General features: G+C 41.2%; 1 pseudogene; it reads right to left on the bottom strand.

Annotated features, from left to right (window-relative positions):
- Positions 1–773: 773 nt before the first annotated feature.
- LOC146832804 (uncharacterized) lies at positions 774–4,942 on the bottom strand (annotated as a pseudogene).
- Between the last annotated feature and the right edge of the window lie 219 nt (positions 4,943–5,161).

Here is a 5,161-nt window from a genome sequence, read left to right as displayed (position 1 = left end):
AGACAGGTAAGATTACTTTTTTGACATTAATAGATTAAAGTATGGTGGACACCTCTAATGTAAAGTTAAAAAGGGAGGGAAGTGCTAAAAAAACAGGTTTTGATAAATTTTATGTAAAGCTCAGAATTCATGTTAAAATACACCGATGCATGTTACAAGTTGCATATCCTCCATGTGAATGGTTTCTAAAAAAAAAAACTATTTGTCTATGTGATGTAATGTTAAGAGAATGCTGTTAGTTTTAATAATAGAATAAAATTGCATGGAAAGTCTAATCCAGGGCAATTTTTTTTTCAGGTTGTCATGTGTTGGGAGTAAATGGACCTTAATACTCGGATCTCTGACATCACTCCAAAAATGTCGAATAATTGAAAAATTCAGCTTTGCCTGAATTGAATTGGATTTTGGCAAGTTAATGACATCGATCATTTGAAATATTTAAAAGGAACGAGGCTAATATTGTTGCCTATATTTAAAACTCTAGAAAAAGCATTCTCTTGTTTGATGTTGGAAATTAAAAAAAAAATGAACATTGCTTATTTTTTTGGATGATAAAAGAAGACTGCAGTTATGGAATGCATTAAGGCTAACGTAGTTGCCTATTTTTAAATATTTTCCTGGATTTTTAATTGTAAATGAAAAAAAGGATATTCTGGGATATCGTTGTTGACCAATGGTGACTCAAGGATTTAAGCAGTCCCATTGTGTTGACAAAAAAGAAGACATCGAAAGGTAGGAACCCCAACTTTCCTTTTTTTAGTAAAAAATATTTTTCAAAATTCCAAACGAATTGTTGTTAGAAGAAAAAATGTCAAGTAATTCCTTAAAGATGTTAGTATTTTTAAATAACAGTAATGTAAAACGTAAGCAATACTGTCAAGGTAGTCTGAAGCCACCATCAATGAAAATTGTTGAATTTTAGCCAATAGTCTCTCGGACATTTCTTTGCTTTTTTTGGAAATCCGTGGATTCAGACTACCTGCCAGTGATTGCGCTAGTCTCATGTCCTGGAAACTTTGTTTCTTTTTCAAAATTTCCAGAAAATGATATATATTAGGATGATGTTTACCAACAGTTTTATTAAAAGAATGATGCCATCCCTCAATGGCATTGTTTGTTTTGGCACCACCTTCCAAGCAGGTTAAATAGCAGTTCCACCATTCAATAGGATACTTTGGTTTCCTCCTGCGACCCGACCTGCTTAGACGGCCAATCCATGTATCCTCAAAATAATTTAGAATTGGAGCCAATTTTTCTTCATTTTGGGTAAAAAAATCTGATTCAGTAATTGCAGTGTAGTACTCATCTACACTCTCAGGTGGTACAAAACACAACGCTGTTAGTTTTCTATATATATATTGTATTTTGCTGCTTGACAAATTTTCCTCAACCAAGGATGATTTCTGAATTTTGCGCCAATACGCCAGCGAAAAGTGAAAGAAACATCCTTGGATTTGCGTTTCAGGGTATAATTTTGAGATTGTAGTAATCATCACCAATTCAAAATCAATTATTACTTTTGCAGGACTTTTATTCATGGTTTTGCATTTTAATACTGATAAAAATTCAGTGTACGTAGAAGAATTTTTGTCAGGCAGCAAAGCATACACTAAAGGGACTGTAGTGGAATTTATATTAGCATGAACAGTGTAAATTTGAGAAAATGGATGGGGTGTTGACTTGAAAGTACCATCCATCATCCAAATTGGACTGTTCTCGAGGGTTAAAATGTTTTGGTTAGTGCTAAAAATTAAAATTCTTTTAAGAACGTCTCTATTATCATATAAAAGAAAGGATTCATTTGAAAAAGTTATTAATCAATGACTAGGGATGTTAATATCTTCAAAATTACGGGGTGTTATTTGGTGTGGATTACTTGACACTTTTTCTCTTTGAACCATCCGCCTAAGGTTGGGGGTGGAAAGCATGCTACCTGCAACATGCAAAGGTATGTTCTGAGCCACTTCCCTCAGTATTGCACCGCAGTTTTCATTGGAGGTGTGTGCTAGAAGTTTCATCTGTTGGACATTTTCTCTAACTTCTTTTTCCATTGCAGAGGCAGAGTGGTTATGGTCTGTTGTCCTAACCAGGCGCGGATCGTCCATTGGGGCGTTGGGGCGTAGCCCCCCCGCACCCGCGCACCCGCCAGCGCCCGCAGCTCCCTCGGTGTCTCTGAACTTAGTTTACTTAAGTTCCGAGACGCCGAGGGTGGGGAGAACTAACTGACAATGCATGTCAGTCAGCATGACGTCGGACCGTGGGCGGTCCGGCGTCATGTTGACTGACATGCATTGTCACAAGCCAGGGAAAGGCAGCACAAGTGCGCATGAGTGGGCATGGAGATTAATTTTTAGTCCGTGCCCAGTCATGCGTACTTGTGTTTTTACTGCCTTGCGCATGCCCATTAGGAGCCCCTCGGTCTCCTAATGGGCAGGCAGCGGGTGTAGCGTAAGCTGTGCCCTCAGCCAATCCTGGCGCTGCTGGCAGCGCCAGGATTGGCTGAGAGGGGTTGGCAGGCCCCTCCAGTAGCGTTAGTGAAGGCGCCCAGGGGATCAGAGGTCTGAGAGGTGGCGTGGACCCGTGGACCGGCTGTGAGGTAAGTTTTAAAAAAAAATATTTCATTCCCCCCCGTGCGCGACCCCCGCGAGCCGCGACTGTTTCTGAGGCTTGTGTCTGCCCGGATATCCTAGAGTTTTATGCATGAGTTAAGCCTTGGGGGCACTTTTGGTCCGGAAATAATTACAGAGCCTTAGCATGTACCAGCTGTGGCGCAGGGTTTTCAGTTGTTGCCTCATCGCCTGGCACACAAACGTGACAGGAAACTGTCGGTTGATCTATATTTGACTTCTGAATTTGAATTGCAATTGTTTATAGAGGCAAGAGAGTAGCACGGCCAGCTCCTGGATATTCAACAAGCACTTGTGCGTTTGGTTCGTTTTGGGGTACACGACGTTGACTGTGCTATTAATTAGGATGAGGGTGCACTTTGGAGCTGGGGACCCGGGTACGAGCCCCGGCGTGGGCTCAGCATTGTGTGATTCTAGGCAAATCACTCAATCTCCCCGCGACTACCAAATAATGAATGTTTCCTTGTGTAACGTAACTGGAGCTCTTGTAAAGCACTCCAATACCTTCGGGTCGAGTTCGTGCTATATAAATGGGTTTTACTCAGTGCTATTCTATAAAAAATGTTCTCAGCTAATATTGCCAATTGTGCGTGCTCCTCTGTTTTTTATGTATATTTTCGGTGCCTTTTTGGAGTCTAGTTTCGATTTACCATATCAAAATATAGCACATTTAGGCTAATGGTGGTAGTTATTAAAGCTGTGCGGTCTCCAAAATAATATAGATCACATCATATTCCTTCCATCTCCATCTTGGTGAGCAGTTGCTATTGTGCACCATTTAATTTATGAATATATATGTGCATATGATTAGAATTAAGCACACATATGCTTGTATGCAGATGGTTCGCTTCGGAAGCTGTCCACTCAGGAATGATTAGTGACAATATGGAGGAATGTGTAAAACTTCAAAAACCGAGATGTCACACTTTTATTTTAAGATGGCTTCCTTGTTGACAGGCCGTGAACAGAGTTTAGTACTGTGTTATGTGTTTTCTTTTAATTCATTTATGCCCCCTGCTCAATGCCTAAGATGTACATTGTTTTAGTTGATAACAACTGAAACGAGCATTTGCAATGCAATGAGATGCTAGTTATGCCCATGGCAGCTTCACCCAACCTGTGCCTACCAACAGCAAACACACGATAAACGCGCCGTGCACAGACCTGCAAACAAATGCACAAGCCAAACCCAATGCACACAGGATGCATAGAGCTAAGACTATATACATTGCCACTACACCCCAGCACACAAACACCTCACGCTCTCTGCATACCACCAGACACAATTCTACATGCATAACCTACAATCTAACCCCCCATATAGGTCTACAATCTGCTATAAACTACCAACAGAAAGTCAAATGATGTCTGCTCACTGCCCCATGAAATCCAAGCGGTTTACTTGCAGTTAAATGAAATAAGGCATTTGTTTATTGAAAGGTTGTTTGTGCATTGCTGATTGGATATAATGGATTGCTGCTTCCAAAGTGACTGAAAAGTCGTATAACTTTTGGTGCCGGATTGAATGCATTGTAACAATGAGTGAACACATTTTCACTCGGAACTGGGCAATTTGTCAACAGTGCTAATGGATCATGATTGTTAATGTCAAATTAAGAGAAGGTCGTCCCAGATAAACATCTTTGTTTTTTGCTGTGTGTAAGGATGAGCACTCCACAGGACTGTGTTGTTGTTGCTTAGCTGGGTGGTCAGTTGTCCATTTCCGGCCCTTGCAGGTACTTTCCCCACGGCATCTCTTGCCGAGTCTCTCTAGCAGTGATGCAGTATTGTCCCACAAAGTGGGTGACATCATGTTCGAGCTGCCTGTTTAAGTTGGTTTGGTCAAGGACACGTACTGTTTGTTGAGCTTGCAGTGCTTTGCCTGCTGTCTGGCTCTGGTGCCTTGTCTGTCATCAGACCTCAAAGTGGTTGACACCTTCCTGCTTTCTCAAATTTGCTTGAAAATGCACCATTTGCCCACTATTTTTTCAAAATTTTCACGGGGGAAACCCCCTCCCCCCCCGAGCCCTCCGTAGGTGGTTCAGGCTCGCTCGCTACTCTCGCTGGCCGCAATAAAGTACAACAATTCTTTTACGCCACACCACTTTCAAATGTCACCAGCCGCCACTGGTCCTAACCACGGTTTCTTCCAGAGTAACCGCTCTGCCTGTGCAATGGGACAAGAAGTATTGCACACACCTCCAATGACATCTGGGTTAAACAGTTTTATCTTTACAATAGAGGTACCCACCATACTTTAGAAGGTTATTTCCTGTCCGGAATTTCACATATGTTGCTCGGTTGCTGCTTGACATTGTTGAAATATCTGCTTAAAAGAAAAAATATATATTTCTTACAGCTTCTAGAATGGGTAGCAGCTTTTCAAATCTGCTTTTTAACTGTTTATGAATTTTACAACGCATGTTGGTTAATGAACATAGGTCTTTACAACAAATTTCATTGAAGATTGGGGGGGTGCGGTGAGTCACCCCTCACAATTAACTATGTTTTTTCCTGGAAATTATGGGTAGATG

This window comes from Triturus cristatus, chromosome 5_1 (genome assembly GCF_964204655.1).
Source record: "Triturus cristatus chromosome 5_1, aTriCri1.1, whole genome shotgun sequence".
In the NCBI taxonomy this organism is placed as follows: Eukaryota; Metazoa; Chordata; class Amphibia; order Caudata; family Salamandridae; genus Triturus; species Triturus cristatus.
Note: the sequence above shows the minus strand (reverse complement) of the source record. Positions and strands in the feature narration are given on the sequence as shown.